The following is a 17,466-nucleotide window of genomic DNA, read 5'->3' as shown; positions in this document are numbered from 1 at the left end:
ATGCATACTAGAAAGTACGTTGAAGTTGAATGTCTCACATCACTTAGTATAAACAGATTCACGATAAGAAAGTCTTTGTTTTACTTTAGGTTAAAGTATTTCGCTTTTCAATATGTATACGTAAGAATGTATAAATAACTTGCAAACTATACCCATTATAGTTCCTCAAAAAGTATGTTCCATTTGGTGAAAATAACTTGGTAAAATACTAAACTTTATACGTAAAGCAAGATAGATGTTGTATTTATATTTATATAAAATGATGCGTTTTCTTGTATTGTACTTGTATTCCCCCCCCCCCCCCTAAAACATGAAAAGACTTGAAAAGTAGGGGTATGAACTCACTTGTTTGGTTTGGAGAGAGTGGGACTAGAGTCGATCAGAACTTCAACTGCGGAAAGTTGCGTCTTCGAGCTTCTCGTGGATCTCGGTAGCGTAAAACCTTCGTCGGGGCTCGGGTGGGGAACCGGGGTTGTCGGGATGGCCTCTGGTTCTTACAAGTGTGTGAGAGTGAGTTAGAGTTTGAGAAAAAGTGTCCAAAATCCGGAGTCTATGCTTTCTATTTATAGGGCTGAGGGCGCGAGTACGTTGGGCGTACCACCGGAGTACGCTGGGCGTACGCGTTACGCTGGGCGTAACTTTGCATCATGGCTTACGACTCGGGTCTAGCTAGGCGTAGAGCTTGCAGCCGATGGGACTCGACCCTGCACCTGAGTACGCTGGGCATACTCTAGAATTACGCTGGGCGTAATCCCAACTTCAATCTTCTAAATTCCGTAACTTTTGCGTACGGGCTCCGTTTTTCGCGTTCTTTGTATCCACACGTAGGTGAGACTATGCTCTACAACTTTCATTTAGACTCCGTCGACTAGTTTTGACTTTATTTTTAATACGATGTTTTTAATAGGCCGGGACTGCTAAAGTCCGTTAAAGATTCATAGTTTCTTTATCCGACGTCTGTTTTCATTTGTCTTTTTATCATCTTACTCCCGATGTGGAGACCTTCAACTCTCGTTTAGGTTGCGTTAGCTAAATATCGTTCGATTTTCAATTCGAGTTTTTAGCTCTCTACTACTATTACGAAACTTAGAAAATTCGTAACTTCTTCATACGAGGTCCGATTTGGGAGATCTTTTTATGCACGTTCCCCGTTTAACGTAATCTACGACTTTCGTTTAGATACTTAAGGCTAAAATGCATTTTATTGAAATTTCTCATTTTACGTTTAATAATGTCTTACCGGGTGTGTCGTGAATATCTGAGTAGTCGAAATCTTTTCATTATAACTCGGTTTTGAATGTTCTTTATGTTTTTGGAAACCTTGGCACGATATCTGTCATTTGATGCATCCCAACTTTAGATTTTGAACATTTTATCTTTGAGGTTAATTCTGTTGATTCCAAATAGTCTCGTTGTATTAGATTTTTGAGTGTTACATTGCTTTGGAAAAATATAGGGTTGTCATAGGTGGTTTCCTTGGATGATATTCAGGTTGATGAGTGCCTGAACTATGTTGAGAGGTTGGTGTCTATCTTGGGAAGGAAGGTTAAGGTTTTGCATAACAAGGAAGTACCTTTGGTAAAGGCACGGTGGCCGCACCAGAGGGGCTCCGAGTGGACCTAGGAGCCGGAGGCTGAGATTCAGGAACATTATCCGGATTTGTTTGCTTCAGCGGACTTCGAGGATGAAGTCTAGTTCAAGTGAAGGAGAATTGTAACATATCGAAGTTTAGGTATTCCTAAATTCATCCTTGTAATTTCATTATATGTCTTTTTGGTCCAAAAGTCTAAGATAAAATGCCTTGAAATCCTAGTGGCAGTATTATAAGTTTAGGCAGGAAGAGTACGCTAAGCGTACATAAGGGTACGCTGAGTGTACTGTATGCTGGGCGTATATTTATGTATGATGGGCATACACTTTTGTACACTGTTCGTATTAATATCAGGAGGAAACCCTAAGTTTTAGGGTTTGGGAGGTATTTAAGCATCCTTATAACTCATTTATCTTCATCTTTTCAGCCTCCAAACCCTTTGAGACATTTTTGCAAAACTCTAGCCCTTAAGTGTGTGTTTTGAGCTCAAGAGTGTGTTTTTGGTGTACTCAAGGAAGAAGGAGTTGCATCAAGGAGCTTGGAAGCTTGAAGAAAGGCTTGGATTTGGAAGTTTTGCTCTTTTCTCCATCATCCTAAGGTATAAAGTTCATACCTTGATAGCGTGTTTGCTAGATCTCATTATTGGTTGTTTTTATGCTTCTTTTTGGTCCCAAAGGCTCCATCTTGAGCATGGCATGTTATGGATGTTTTGAGTTGTCCTTTCAGACCCTTGGAAGGGTCCTTAGTTATAAAAATGAGGTCCCAATATCTATAAGTGTCTCATGCATCTTGTGGAGGGTCTTAATGGATTAACACCTTGTATTAAGGACTTTTTGAACGTTTAAAGTCATAAAGTTGGAGACTTTATGACTCTAGGGTGCATTTGGACCATAAAGCTGAAGTTTGGGCTTAAGTGCTTAAGTCATTAAGCACTTAATGAAGTTGTGGAGTTTGCGAGGCTACGCCCCACATAGGGGGAAGTACGAGCCGCGTACTCGGTCAGCCACCCCGTAACCTAGTCAATGCGAGGCTTTGTGTATGCTAAGAGTACTTCTAGGTACGCCCCGCGTACTTGCATGAGGTATCCCATGTCAAGTTGACTCGGTTGGTTTATTAAGTTTGACTGACTTTGAGTTTGACCAAGTTTGACATTGAGGGCATTTTGGGTGTTTTGGGATTTGGATGGAATTGGTCACTTGGTGGATTTAGGTTTTGTGTTGAGAGTTGAGATTCGAAGTTGGGCCTCATCAATTCTATCTAGTTGTGAGGTGCGTTTTCCTCACTGTGCTTATGGGTCGAAGGCACCAAGGTCGGCCCTTTGGATTGTTATCCAGATTATTGTATGATTGAGTATTGTAGTGATTTGTTAGATCTATATCCTGGTAGATAGGATGATGTTATGCTTAGTGATCTATAAGATATGTCTACTTGTTCTTGGTTGGTTGATTGTATGATTATCTGTCATATATTTGTGATGACACGGTGCATGTGTCGTTGGGTTGAGGCAGTCCTATTTTGTAGTGAATGCAAACAGACTTAGGGCGTCCCAAATAGACTGAAGGAAAGTGAGGTGTACCAATCAGGCCAAAGGCCTGGAGAACGTTTTAGATAAGTTGAAGGCCCGGTGTTGCGTGCCAATCATGTTGTATGTTTTGTGAGCGTATCAGGTAGATTACAGGCAGGCGGGGCGTTCCAGTCAGGCCGAAGGCTCCGTATGCATGTTGTTTATTGTTATTATTATGGTTTGTGTTGTGTTGGTATTTTGGGGGAACTCACTAAGCTTTGGGATTACATTTTTGGGTTATGTTTCAGGTACTTCAGATGATCGTGGGAAGGCAAAGGTGTGATCGTGCACCTCCTCATGTTTTGTTTTATGATTTTGGAAAACTCTAATAATGAACATGTTTTGAAAACTATTTTGTAAACAATGATGGTTTGTGGAACTGTTTGAAAAGTTTAAAATTTTCATGAATTTTATGGATGATACACTGGGAATAGGTCAAGCTCTGAAAGAGTCACCTTGTATGATCTAGGAGGCCCATGTTTTATGGACTGAACACCTTTAAGCTCAATAAATCCAATAAGGCCCACATAAATGGATCTGGTTTCTTTTGTGGAGAAACTAGACACTGGAAGAGGATATGCTCCTCTTATCGGGAAAGAAAGTCTGGAAGAGACTGGTATTTCAGGTATCTATTAGACAGAACACATACTTTTCATATAACACTCAAGTACCTGATACTTAAATGTTAATCTAATATTTTTAAATGGTTTGCAGATATTTACAGAAGAGTAACCAACTGAGCACAATTAAGTTGGAACTACACTCTCAGAGTCTAGTTTATTATGCTTGGAACATAGTGTACTTGTAATATAAATCAATGTTTGTTTTGGAACAATGTATGTTTTAATTTAGCTTGCTTAAATATATGTCTCAGTTTAATTTATATATGATTGACTATTTACTTAAATCGTTTTTCTCATAACAATCACCATCATATTCAGAAATAATTTGAATTCTTTTATGAGACAAGATCTCTTAGTAAGAATTATAAAGTAAATATCAATGATTTATAAATAACAAGTTCTATATGCAAAATACTTTTGACTTAAACTTGTTTGAAATCAAACTCGTCTTTGACATTGTACATTATCTTTATTATATAAATGACGTTCACATATTCCAACTTCAAGAAAGGTATCCTTAAAGGAAAATAACGTAGTTTATTTGACATACCTAAATCTTATTTATATAAAAAGATTCCTAATGATATTTTCACTAAGTAGTAAAGAAAATAATTATTAAGGAACTATACACTATGGTGTATAACTTCCTTTCTAATAAATGTCTAAGATTTATCATAAGATACCAAATCAACTTTATTAACAACCATAGTAGTTGTAAATTATATTTTACACGGTAAAACATAATTTTGAAAATTTTTTTGAAGGTTTCAAATATAAAGTTGAAATATAAATTGGTAAGAACTATCTAAGGCCTTAATGATAATAAATGATGAATTAAATCTTACTTGGAATGATCTACTTTCTAATCGGTAGAAATGTCCTCCTTTTATTTCCTTGGGATAACACCTAGAACACTATCAATTGTACCTTGAGTACAAACACCAACTAACTAGTAGACATGACATTTTCTTCATAATATTTTGTACGGAAGGGCTCCATCCCTGTCTTATTAAATGTTTTATGGATTTAAAGCCTATATTGGACTAAATCTTTTAAACCCAAAATCTACTAATGTGGCTTAGATTATTATAAGCAAACCCACCAAAATATGTTTTTTTTCTTATTCCTTTGGTAGCCGAGTAAATAGAAGCAAATTTCTAATGACAAAGCAAGTGGGAGGTACATGGAACTTGAAGTAGCTCAAGAGCCATAACCTGATGTAGTTATAGTTGGTACTAGATTTAACAAGGATTGTTAAACTTGAATAATAGCTATTCACAAACACAAATTGTTTGCATTAGTGGTAGAAATCATCTTTGACTTGAGAAATGTGGAATCTCTCATTGATGAGCTTTTATTGATGATTTCTAGCAAATCCATCAAATACCAAGATTCTATGTCAGATCTCGAATCCGATTAATGAGTTAGATGAAGGGTTTTGAGCATTCTAACACTCCTATGGTGTACATGCAACCCTAGAAACCTTGGATCTATGTTTTATCTATGATACATGCAAATTTGTTTTTCCAAGGTTTATATCCTATCTAGCATACATGGGGAACTTTTAAACATAAAAGTAAGCAAGAAAACATACCTCATAGTAGATTGGATTCCTTGAAAACCTTGTGAGCCTAGCACCTCAAGTGTGATGCCTCAAATGTCTCACACAACACCAAATGCACTTGGAATAACTTAGAGAGAAATGAAGAACACTTAGAAATCGGCTAGCCCTCACTTTTATTACTTAGTGGCCAATTTTGGAGAATAACACGAAGCTTAATAGTGTGTTACAATTAGGGTTACACCATGTAAACCCGGATTGTCATGACTTTTCATTTCCATGACCCATAGGTTCTATAAACACCATGGAGCATCCTATAGGTTTTAGCCCAACTTGATAATCCATGGAGCAATAACCCACTATATAAGTATGAATGATTTACACAGTCAACCCATATATTTAATTAGTCTCCTTTTGATCACTTAATTAATTCCAAATTAATTCTTGATAAATACTAATTAAATAATATTATTAATATATTAGAACTTATAATATATTAATAAACCTTAAGTGTTATTTCTCTCATTTTAGTCTATCCAAATGAATGATGTCATGCAACCCAAATGGACCATGCTAATCGGGTCAAGTACATTCCAGAAATAGTTATGAGCTTAGACACCTAATCCAACAGTCTCCCACTTGGATAAGTCTAATAACTATAACTGCACGAATGACTTCAGGAACCGATCAACAATCGTAGCTCTTTCAAGGTCTCGCGGAACTGAGATGATAATGATACGTCATTTAAGATAAGTGATCATATAATCCTCTGTTCTAGATATCAGCCGGACAAATACATGGAACAATGTCTTACTTATTATCCAGCAGTTTGTTTCTCGATTCCTGATTTGTTTGACATAGAACTTAATTAAACACATCAACTTAGTTCTGACCGGGCCCGGTACATGGGTCAACACAAAATCATCATGGGGCCCAGATATCGCTTCTAATCCAAGAAGGAACAAATAAAATTCGACTTATATGCTTGTTCTACTACTTGTTGAATCATACACAAAGGCACGTTTTATAACCTCGAGTTACCAATGCATTTTCGTACAATCAATGTATAACCAACTCATAGGCAACAAGCCATATCTCTAGGTTTGAAGAATTATATGATATTACCGTCTCACGATCACTCAAGATAAATTCCATGAAGTGATACCAGTGAGCGTGGGTTGAATCCAATACTCAGAACTTATGAGCAATCATGAGTGTTGTAGCTATGTCCAACATCTTAGACCTCTACAAGCCAACCCATGACAGTCTTAATTCCTATCTACTTCCAACATATGACCGACTGTGGAGAATTTGAATAATTTGAAATAACAAAACATAATTATTCTGGAAGTCAAAACATGCAAAATGAAAGGATATTAAATGATTGACAAAGGACAACAACACTTTACTCATAAATAAATACAACTTTTATTCATCATCAAATGTCAATTACACTTTACACATTTCAAAGCTATCTAAATACTAAAACTAATATCATCCTTCAGCCCTATGCGCCTTGCATGCTGGAGATGCTTAACCCTGCCCAGTCCCTTCGTAAGGGGATCTGTCGGGTTCTCATCCGATGATACCCTCTTTGCCACGACGAGTCCTTCTCCTAGTCGATGTCTGATGAAATGATATTTTCTGTCAATGTGTCTAGATCTCATGTTTCCTTTGCTAAGGCAACTGCACTTTCACTATCATAGAAAATCTCTATAGGCTCCTTTATAGCTGGTACAACTCCAACGTCTCCAATGAAGTTCTTTAGCCATATAGCCTCCTTTGCTGCCTTGCTTGCCGCTATATACTCTGATTCACAAGTTGAATCAGCTACTGTCTCCTGCTTGGAACTTTTCCAAGAAATTGCTCCTCCGTTTAGGGTAAAGACCCAGCCTGACTGAGAGCGGAAATTATCCCTATCAAACTGAAAGCTAGCATCACTATACCCCAATACTCTCAAGTTATCACTCCCACTGAGGGTAAGGACCCCGTCCTTAGTCCTCCGCAGGTGCTTGAGAATGTTCTTTACCACAGTCTAGTGAGCCTTGCCAGGGTTCCCCTGATATCTGCTGACCATGCTCAATGCAAAGGCCACATCAGGATGAGTACAAGTCATAGCATACATGATCGAGCCTACAGCGGAAGCATACAATACTCGACTCGTTTCTGCTATCTCAGCATCTGTACTCGGACTCTGAGTTTTACTTAGTCTGGCATTACTCTGGATCGGTAACTCTCCTTTCTTGGAATTCTGCATGTTGAATGTATTCAGCACCTTCTCCAAGTAGGTACTCTAACTAAGTCCAGTTAGTCTTTTACTCCTGTCTCTCGAAATCCTTATCCCTATGATATAGGCAGCTTCTCCAAGGTCCTTCATAGTGAAACACTTCCCAAGCCAGGACTTAACTTCCTGCAGAGTTGGGATGTCATTTCCTATGAGTAGTATGTCATCCACATATAGTACCAAAAATCTGACTATACTCCCACTAGCCTTGACATATACATACAATTCATCTTCACTCCTCCAAAAAACAAACTCTTTGAATTTCTCATCGAAACAAAGATTCCATCTACGAGGTGCTTGCTTTAATCCATAAATGGATTTCTCAAGCTTACACACTCTATTAGGGTACTCTGTATTGACAAAACCCTCTGGCTGACTCATGTAAACATCCTCATCCAACTTTCCATTAAGGAAAGTGGTTTTGACATCCATTTGCCATATTTCATAATCATGAAATGCAGCAATGGCTAACATAACCCTAATAGACTTAATCTTTGCTACTGGGGAAAAGGTCTCATCATAATCAACTCCTGGAGTTTGAGAAAAGCCCTTTGCAACCAGTCGTGCATTATAAGTGTGTACATTACCATCCATGTCGGTCTTCTTCTTGAAGATCCATTTGCACCCGACTGTCTTGTGACCTGGTACATTGTCAACCAAGTTCCAAACTTGATTGTCATACATGGATTGTATCTCGCTGTCCATAGCCTCTTTCCATTTAGCAGCCTCAGGGCCTTCCATGGCTTCCGTGTAGCTATTAGGTTCATCCAAACTCACCAGTGTGTTGTCACTGATAAGTGTATCACCTTCCGCAATAATATGGAAACCATAGTATTGCTCAGGTGCATTCCTAACTCTTGTGGAACGCCTTAGAGGTACAGACTCTTCTATCGGATCAACAAGAGTTACCTCCTCAGGTGGATTGCTAGGGTTTGAGGTTCCTTCACCACTTGACTCTTGAATTTCTTCAAGGTCAATTTGCCTCCCACTGTTTCCATGGCTCATGAATTCTCTCTCGCGAAAGACTCATCTCCTAGAAACAAATACCACATTATCACTAGGTCTGTAGAAGAGTTAAATAAAGGATCTTTGTGGGTAGCCGTGAAAATACGCCTCTCACTTTGAGGTTCGAGCTTATCGTGAGACTCGCGCCTCACAAAAGCCTCGCAACCCCAAATCTTGATGTGGTCCAGATTGGGAACTTTTCCGGTCCACATCTCATGAGGTGTTTTGACAACCTTCTTTGTAGGGACTAGATTAAGAATATGGGCGGCAGTCTCTAAGGCATACCCCCATAATGAGATTGGTAGCGAAGCTCGACTCATTATGGAACGAACCATGTCTAACAAGGTTCGATTGCGCCTCTCAGCCACACCATTAAGCTGTGGTGTCCTGGGAGGTGTCATTTGTGAGATAATCCCACATTCCTTATGATAGTCAAGGAACTCTGTACTAAGATATTCACCACCTCGATCGGATCGAAGCATCTTAATGTTCCTGCCCAATTGATTATCCACTTCCTGCTTGAAATCTTTGAATCTTTCAAAGGTCTCTAACTTATGCTTGATTAAATAGACATATCCATATCTACTAAAATCATCAGTAAAAGTCACATAGAAGCGGTTAGCATCTCTTGTGGTGGTTTTGAAGGGTCCACACACATCAGTGTGTATGAGGTCTAACAAACCCTCACCCCTAGCACAAGTACTAGTGAAGGGTGACTTTGTCATTTTCCCAAGCAAACAAGATTCACAACTATCATCTGACTATAGGTCAAAAGACTCCAAGACTCCATCCTTTTGGAGTTGGCCTATGCGTTTCTTGCTTACATGTCCAAGACGACAATGCCATAAATATGCTTTATCCAAGCTAGTGGAAGAATCGATACACAATACATTATTTCCTAGGTTATCAACAACCGACACAGTTTCATATACACCATCACAAGGTAATGCTTTAAAATAAAAAACATTATTAAAGAAAGCATTAATACCACCACTATTATTATCAAATGAAAAGGTAAAACCTTGTTTGTACAAACCATGAAAGGAAATAATATCTCTCGCCATTTCAGACGAGTAACAACATTTATTCAAATATAATACTAATCCACTACTTAGCAATAAAGAATAAACTCCAATCTTGGTGACAGGTGAAGCCTTCCTATTCCCCGTGATCAAGTTTATCTTCCCATGTTCCACATTCTCACTTCTTCTTAGTCCATGCAAATCAGTACATATGTGAATACTGATGGGTTTTGAGCATTCTAACACTTCCTAAGTGTACATGCTACCCTAATAACCTTGGATCTATGTTTGTCTAATTATCATGCAAAGTTGAATTCCAAGGTTATATTCCTATCTAGCATACATGGGGAACAATTTTTAGTTTGAATGAAAGATAGAATAACTTACCTTGTTGTTGCTTATGATCCTTGAAACCTTGTGAGCCTAGCACCCCAAGTGTAATGCCTCAAATGCTTCACACAACACCAAATGCAAAGGAGTAAACTTTGAGAGAATATTACACTTGCAAAAATCGGCCTAGCCCTCACTTGTTCATGTGTAGCTGATTTTGGTGGACAATGGGTTCCGTATATAGTGTTGACACATCTAGGGTTAAACCATGTAAACCCTAATGTGTCATGACTCTTCATTTCCATGACCCATGGGTTTGTAACTCCCATGGAGCATCCTATGGGTTTAACCCAACTTGATAATCCATGGAGCCTCTTAGCCCACTATACAAGTTATGGATGATTTACATAATCAACCCATATATTTAATTAGTTATCTTTTGATCACTTAATTAATTCTAAATTAATTCTTGATCAACCTAATTAAATAATACTATTAATATATTAGAACTTATAATATATTAATAAACCACAAGTGTTATTTCTCTCATTTAGTCTATCCGATTGCATGGTGCCATGCAACCCAAATAGACCATGCCGGGTCGGGTCAAGTACATACCAGAAATAGTTATGGACTTAGCACCTTATCCAACAAATACCACACCTTGTATCAAGGACCCAAGAATTAGAATGGGGTGACTTATTAGACATATAGTGTATGTACCTGCATGGTTGGGTTTAACTTTCCCATCCTTCACATCGTGCTGATACTTTAGGCAGTTTCGCTTCCAGTGCGACTTTTCATGGCAATAGAAGCATTATGCCTCCTTAGGGTTAACAGAAGGAGTGACGAAACCTTTCTTGGTTCCACTTGAAGAGAAGCCATCAAGGGTCTTCTCCTTGGTGTCATTCGAAGGGCTCTTCCTCTTCTTTCCTTTGCCTTGCCCGATTTCCAAGACAGGGGCCGCGGTAGGAGTAGGAGTGGTAACACCTGACTTACCTTTAAGACCACTTTCCGCGGTCTTCAAAAGTCCTTGAAGTTTGCTGAGTGTAACTTCCTCCTTGTTCATGTGGTATGTCATACGGAATTGATCATAACATGAAGGTAAGGAGTGCAAAATGATGTCTATTGCCAACTCCTCAGGGAAGTTCACATTCAGTTCCAACAAACGGTCCACATACCTTTGCATTTTCGGCATGTGGCCCGTGATGGGTTCACCATCCTTCATTTGGGTTGTTATCATAGAGGAGATGATTTCATATCGCTCTTGACGAGCACTTTTATAGTAGCGGTCCATCAAATCCTAGTGCATCTCAAAAGGATAATAGTCCTCATAGGACTTTTGGAGCTCGGTTGTCATAGTAGCCAACATGATGCATGCCACTTTGGTAGCATCTCTTTCATGGGCCTGGTATTCATCGATCTCCTCAGGAGTAGCAGACAGCTCGAGTTCTTTAAGCTCCTTGTCGAGGACATATTCTTTGTCCTCATACCGAGTGACCATCCTAATGTTCCTGATCCAATCCATAAAGTTGGATCCATCAAAGATGACTCTCCCATAAAGGTTCATGAGAGAGAAGGAGTCGGTAGGGTTTAAGCCGGAAGCAGCATTGTTGGAAGACATCTGAAAAAGAAGAAAAACAAGTTTAGATTAGATATAAAGATATTCCTTAATAAAACACCCAAATGTAATATTAAGGTTAGGACCCAACACAATATTTTATAACTTAGAAGAGGGATACCGTAATCCAAGCTATTAAACATTTGAAGGTAGGTGAATGACGATTCACCAATTTCCACCACGAAAAACGAAATAAATTATTAGGTTTTAATTGATTTTGAAACTCCTAGATTCTTTGAGATTCATTGAACTTTTCAATGGCATGTTTCAATCTCAAGTGTGCCCTTCAGGTTTTGTGACTAGGATGTCGAGGATCACAAAACAAGGTGTGAAGTAACCATGTAAATTACTTGGTACCCTTAATATTTACCCCTCAATCGATATGCCGGTTAACCACACGCACTCCACCGATACTATGGTAAATATTAAGTTACCATGTTCCTACCTTGTTAAGTCCAGGTTAGTGTGTCGATTAGTCACACGCGCTCCACTAACGACTTAATCAAAGTGCAAAGTGTAATTTCATGGGTTAGCATATTATTCACATTTTCCTAAAGTAACTAAGATTGGGAATTTATAAAAACATTTAGTTACTTTATATTCATCATACTTTTAATGAAGATTTAAAGTCCTTGTCTTACCCGTTCGGCTAACGACCCTCCACCGATCAAGGAGGCGGTGGATGAGAATGGACACCCATTAAGCTGCCATTTTATAGGCAACAACCTTATACCCCCCTTATAGATCGGCTTCGTGACTGAGGCCTACTAAAGGTAAAATGACTTTTTCTTATACATATATAATTGTTATTAAACTTATAATATTATAAAGTATAAGGGTTGAATTTTAACTTTTAAAATTCTAAGGGTTGGAACTAAAGTTTTTAGAGTAACTTTACATGTTTCAAAACTTGAGGGCAAGTTTTGTAACTTTCAAAACTTTTCGTCTTTCGTAACTTATGAGTTAAATGGTTTAATAAAATGAGTAACTTTTCATTTTATGTAACCTGTGTGTTTCTTTAATGGACTTTAAAAGAATAACTTCTGGTAATCCATAACTTGAGGAAAAATTATGGATTCCATTAAAACACATAATGATCAAGAATTAAACTAACAAGTAAGTTACAAATAATTCCTATGATTTTTTAAACTCATAAGTTCATGAACATGCATATCAACAATTTCAAGAATCATAAAATTAACCATATAAAACTTGAAATTTTGATGATAGCTATTGAAAATGGATTAGCATAACCATTACACCATCTAGAACAAGTTTTATAGCACCGAAACAGTTTATAGTAAGGTTTCTAGTCCATTTCCAGTAGCAAAACTCGAAAAACAGCATTCTGTGGCTCCTACTCGTCGAGTGCAAGAACCTACTTGACGAGTAGGATGAGTTTACTCATGGACTCATTGAGTCCCCTTATGGACTTGGCGAGTTCATGCTACAGAGTGCAGAAAAACTGAGTTTTTTTCACAATTTTGCATCTAGTATCAAACAAACAAGCCTAGGCTTTGATACCACTGAAGGGTTTTGATCATTCTAACACTCCTATGGTGTACATGCAACCCTAGAAACCTTGGATCTATGTTTTATCTATGATACATGCAAATTTGTTTTTCCAAGGTTTATATCCTATATAGCATACATGGGGAACTTTTAAACATAAAAGTAAGCAAGAAAACATACCTTGTAGTAGATTAGATTCCTTGAAAACCTTGTGAGACTAGCACCTCAAGTATGATGCCTCAAATGTCTCACACAACACCAAATGCACTTGGAATAACTTAGAGATAAATGAAGAACACTTAGAAATCGGCTAGCCCTCACTTTTATTACTTAGTGGACGATTTTGGTGAATAACATGAAGCTTATATAGTGTGTTACAATTAGGGTTACACCATGTAAACCCTGATTGTCATGACTTTTCATTTCCATGACCCATGGGTTCTATAAACACCATGGAGCATCCATGGAGCATCCTATGGGTTTTAGCCCAACTTGATAATCCATGGAGCATTTGCCCACTATATAAGTATGGATGATTTACACAATCAACCCATATATTTAATTAGTCTCTTTTTGATCACTTAATTAATTCCAAATTAATTCTTGATCAATACTAATTAAATAATATTATTAATATATTAGAACTTATAATATATTAATAAACCTTAACTGTTATTTCTCTCATTTTAGTCTATCCAAATGCATGATGCCATGCAACCCAAATGGACCATGCTAATCGGGTCAAGTACATTCCAAAAATAGTTATGAACTTAGACACCTAATCCAACATTAGAGTCATGAACATGAGATGTAATTCATGTATGATAATCAACTATGGTCTTGATTGAACTTCCTCTCTATAGCAAGGCTAAAAGGACCAATTGATTCTTCTAGAAAGAATACATTACATGGGTAACTATACATATTTAAAGAAAGACTTGTTATAAAAGGATTTTCTCATGCTCATGTCATTGACTATGGTCCTTATCATACTCATGACATTAGCTATGATCAACCCTTTTTCATAAGTAGTTATGATTAGATCAACCCTTTCATAAGTAGCTATGATTAGATCAACCCTTTTTCATAAGCAGCTATGATTAGATCAACAAGGATATTATTTACTATAAATTCATATTCTCAATATGAGATATAACAAATAGATTTCAAGAAAGACTGTTTTTCTTAACAGACATCTACTAGAAGATATCTATATAGATTAGCAGGAGGTTTTCTTAATTTGTGTTATCCTAACAAAATGCGTAGAGCTTGAGATCCACTTCTGGATACAAAGCAAGCATCTCAATGTTGTAATAACCATGTTGATATGAAACCACTAGGTATGTATTTATATCAAAATGAATAGAACATGTGTGTTTACTAAGAACTAGTGGGAGAATAGTGACATTCCTAATCTTGTATGAATGAAACATACTTAATCATAAGAGAATGTGTTTGTTATTATGCTTATGTTATGTGTTGGTACTTTGGGGGAACTCACTAAGTATTGGATTACAGTTTTGGGTTATGTTTCAGGTACTTCGGATGACCACGGGAAGGCGAAGGCGTGACCGTACACATCCTCTGATTATGACTTTTGATTTTGGGAAAACTCTAATGTTTGGGAAAATGTTTTGAAAACTATGATTTGTAAACAATTTATGAAATTAGGTTGAATTTAAAAGTTTAAATTTCTTGTGATTTTTATGGGTGTTACATAAACAATAAAATAGAATAAGGATAAGATACAAACAAGTAACCACATTTGGTGTTGCACAAGCCTCCTTGGATGTCATATGGAAAGCTCAACTCCTCACAACTAGTGCCCGTCCCTTGCCTTGGTGGTCGTTAGTGATCTTCAATGTCGCTGGAGCGGGTGCTACAACCACTCCTACCACCAAGCTCGGACAATCAGCCTTCTTTTGTCCCCTCGAATTGCAATGAAAGCAAATCAGACTCGATACTTGGGTCGTGGTAGTACAATTTCTGCCGAACTGACCAGTCTTGCCGCAGTTATAGTAGCCCAAACCACCCGCCCTACATATCCCATCGTGTGTCTTGCCGCACTTACCACAATAGCTTCGACCCTACTGGCCCCTCGATCTAGAATCAAAACTCTTGGGCTTCTTTGTTGAACCCCCGTATGTTTGCACCTGCTCTGTCTTCCTCTTTCTGAGGTGCTGCAAATCTATCTCCTGTTCCCGGGCTCTGGCTATCATATCCTCCAATGTCTGACAAGCTGAAAAGCTAACCAAATCCATGATGTCTGCTCTCAGCATGTCATGGTATCGTGTCTTCTTCATCTCCTCTTATGCGGTATACTAAGGTACCAATAAAGCTCTCTCTTGGAACTTGGCAGTGATCTCCTCCACAATCTTAGTCTTCTGGCGCAGGTCCTGGAATTCCCTCGCTAACTGTTGCACCTTAACAGTCGGTGTAAACTCCGATCGAAATCGGGACACAAAGTCAAGCCATGTCATGACCACCGATACATGGACTTCTAAACAACAATCAAGTTATATGTGTCTCACCGCCCACTTTATTGATAACGAATGGAAATTGAAAAAAATGTTGTATTTTTCTTCTCAAGAGAGTCAGTGTGGGGTTGATAATGGAAAAGTGGTTGAGAAATGTTTAATGGAATGGGGAATAGAAAATGTTTTCACAATTTCTGTTGACAATTCAAGTGTGAATGATGTGACAATTGACTTCTTGAAAAAAACTTTTCAAAATTCCAACAAGTGTCTTTTAAATGGGAAATGAATTCACATTCGATGTGTTGCCCACCTTTTAAACTTAGTGGTGCAATATGGCATAAAAAAGTTGATAGGGCAGTTGAGATACTTCGATGGGCGATTAAATCGATTAGACAATTGCCTTTTAGAATTCACAACTTTACCGAGTTTGCTAAGGTTGTTAATCCTGGTATAATGAAACAGTTAAAGAGAGATGTGCCAACAATATGGAACTCTACTTACCAAATGTTAGAAATTGCCCAAGTTTATCAAAAAACTTCTGAGAGATATGATCTTGAGAAATTTGAGTTTTGGTTCAAAATTGAAAAGGCGGGTTTGTCGATACCTTCATCAAGCGATTGGGAAAGGGTTAGGCATCTACCATTTTTTAAAACCTTTTTATGATGTTACTTTGAGGATTTTCGGGACACTTTATGTGACATCAAACACGTGCATTGAAGATATATACTTCATTCGTATGCTCTTGGATGATGCTATTTCCGATTTTAGTCTTTGTTATATTGTATTGGCCATGAAAATAAAGTTTGATAATTATCTTGGCGACATGAAAAAATGAATTTATTGCTCGACTTTTCTTCGATTCCTGATCCGAGGAACAATGTAAAGTATTTTGTTATACTACTTGATGATCGTTATGGAGAAAAGGGAGTCGTGGCCAAAAGGAAATATATTATGGATTTTATGTATAAGTTATATAATGGTTATATTAGAATTTATACTCCAAGTTCTACTTCAAGTACTACCGAGTCTACTACTGCATCATTGATATTATGAAAACATCAAAACCCGGTTTTATTGCACCAAACCCCCCATTGAGAAATAAACTAAGAGAAAAGATGAAGACGAACATAGTTGAATCAATTGGGGAGTTAGAAAAGCATTTGCAATAAAGTGTTGAAGACGACTCAAAAATGTTTAATATTTTAGATTGATGGAAAGTGAATAGTCCAAGATTCCCGGTTGTATCATTGATGGCTAGAGATGTGTTCGTCATTCCCGACTCTACGGTGGCTTCATAATTTGTTTTTAGCACTGGTGGGAGGGTTTTTGATCCATTTAGGAGTTCTTTGACTACTAAGATTGTTGAAAGTTTAATTTGTACACAAGATTGCATTCAGGGTGACATAAGTGACACAATCGATTATGAACAAGATTGGAAAAAAAATCAACAAATTGACAAAGGTAATTGTTTATCGTTTATTATTTTAATGATTGTAAATTTAATATCTTTTCCTTTTAATACTAACATTAATTTGGTTTTTTTGGTAAATGCAAAATACATGCATATACATTGTTATCAAGTAATTTAGATGGTTCGTTTTGGTTTTTATTATTTTATCAAAATGTATTCATGTATATTTTTCTTTGCTTTTCATTTTTTGCTTATTTCTAGTGTTTCAATTTGCAAATCTTTCATCTAAAACAATGAATAATATATCTAGTCTATATATTAAACTCTTTATTTCTATCATGAGATTCAACTTTTAAACTAAGATCTTTAATTATTTGTTTTTTTAACCTCTTATTATTGATTAGATTAAGTTGTTAAAATATTACTTGATATCTCAAGTATTATTGACTAAAAAAATCTCAATGC

This window comes from Lactuca sativa, chromosome 4 (genome assembly GCF_002870075.4).
Source record: "Lactuca sativa cultivar Salinas chromosome 4, Lsat_Salinas_v11, whole genome shotgun sequence".
Lineage (NCBI taxonomy): Eukaryota > Viridiplantae > Streptophyta > Magnoliopsida > Asterales > Asteraceae > Lactuca > Lactuca sativa.
This window is presented reverse-complemented; position numbering follows the sequence as displayed.